The sequence below is a fragment of the Convolutriloba macropyga genome, chromosome 9, assembly GCF_964194025.1.
Source record: "Convolutriloba macropyga chromosome 9, txConMacr16.3, whole genome shotgun sequence".
Classification (NCBI taxonomy): domain Eukaryota; kingdom Metazoa; phylum Xenacoelomorpha; order Acoela; family Convolutidae; genus Convolutriloba; species Convolutriloba macropyga.
In genome coordinates, this window is record NC_134476.1 from 41,632,484 (window position 1) to 41,634,614 (window position 2,131).

Consider the following 2,131-nt stretch of genomic DNA (forward strand, 5'->3'; position numbering starts at 1 on the left):
AACAAACAGAACGACCCACTTAATTTTGGGCGCGACTGAAACTAAAGCTGTGGAAAAAGCTAGTGCTTCTAAACTTCCAATATTGTTTTAATTAGTACCGAGAAAAAACAACTCCAGCAGACTCACAACTCTAGAAATTACCATGTGAATGAGGCTATTACGATGTTTGGACATTGTCTCCACGTGTTTGAGAACATTGATTATTGCTTTGATAGCATCAAAAAAGTTACAGGAGGTAATTCTGGTTAGAGTTTGAGTAGCTTCCTAGTTTACCCGGGCCGAAGTTCTACCCTTATTCCGCCCCTAATTAGCTGGGATCAATATGTAATGCAAGTTCCACTCCTATTTAAGAGTGTAAAGTGTAATTTTAAAAAATTATACTGTATTTACAGTCTTTTCTCCACTCTTTTTACACTCTTTGCAAAGAGTATAATTTAGGGTGGACTGATAAAAAATTACCCTTGTATGAAATTAACATTATAACCAAAATGAAGCGTAAAATTGTAGCAGCAGTTGGCGTAATGGTTAATGAAAAAAGCGAAAGTATCATGTTTGACATAGGGAAGACCGGGGATCAATCCTCACTACCTCCTTCCAAGTTTATTTTTTTAAAATTACACTCTTGTAGTTACACCCTTAATTAAGCGGAGAAATAGGGATGTATTTTTTTTTATTTTTACACTTTTTACACTCTTTTCCCCGTTATTTTTGGGGAAAATCCTCGGCCCGGGTGCCTAGGAAACTGGACTTTGTTTCAAAATGTTATTTGTTTAGCTGATTGACAAGAACTTTTAATCAATTCGTTGTTCGAAAAGCTAATGGTACTGTGGTTATAATCATACACAATCTAGATGGGTCCACTTTCAACAGTATGAATTTAAAAGATAGGAATATTTATTTATCCATGTTGCCAAAATGTCTCATTTATTTATCTCAAAAGTAAACAAGCAATGATGCTTATCAATAATGTGAAATCATTGCTTCCTTATGCGATCAAATTTTTTTCCAGCTACAAAAAAGAAGCCGAATTTGATCGGCTTAAAACGTCCCGGGTTGAATTTTTCCGCCCAAAATGATGTAAGAGTGGGGCTGCAATGGGAGGATTTTTTAGGAAAATGCAGCTCAAAACTCTTGGGGTTAAAAGACAAACTAACCCCCACTCTTACATCTTTTTTGGTCTGCCAAGGGGAGTAAAACGATGTAAGAGTTCGGGGGTAATTTGTCTTTTACCCCCTCACTCTTACACCAATTTACACCCCTTGGCAGACCAAAAAAAATGTAAGAATGGTGGACTAATTTGTCTTTTACCCCCTCACTCTTACACCATTTTACCCCCCTCGGAATCCCAATGCAGCCCAGAAGATGTAAGAGTTTTGAGCTGCATTTTCCTAAAAAACCTTCCCATTGCAGCCCAACTCTTACATCATTTTACCCCCTCAATCTTACATTGTTTTAGCCCCAATACCTGAAGATTGCCGGTCTTGAACCCACAACCTCTGTACCTTCAGCTGCGTCGCCTTATCCTCAAGACCATGAAAGCTTGTCCAACTCTTGACGGTCTATACATATGAATAATAATTGTTAGAATTGCCCCATCTCAACATTTTTCCCCCTCACTCTTACATCGTTTTACACCCTCAGAACAAATTACCCCCTCACTCTTACACCATTTTACCCCCCTTGGCAGCCCAACTCTTACATCATTTTACCCCCTCTGAACAAATTACCCCCTCACTCTTACACCATTTTACCCCCCTTGCAGCCCGACCCCTGCATCATTTTACCCCCTCTGAACAAATTACCCCCTCACTCTTACACCATTTTACCCCCCTCAGAATCCCAATGCAGCCCAGAAGATGTAAGAGTTTTGAGCTGCATTTTCCTAAAAAACCTTCCCATTGCAGCCCAACTCTTACATCATTTTACCCCCTCAATCTTACATTGTTTTAGCCCCAATACCTGAAGATTGCCGGTCTTGAACCCACAACCTCTGTACCTTCAGCTGCGTCGCCTTATCCTCAAGACCATGAAAGCTTGTCCAACTCTTGACGGTCTATACATATGAATAATAATTGTTAGAATTGCCCCATCTCAACATTTTTCCCCCTCACTCTTACATCGTTTTACACCC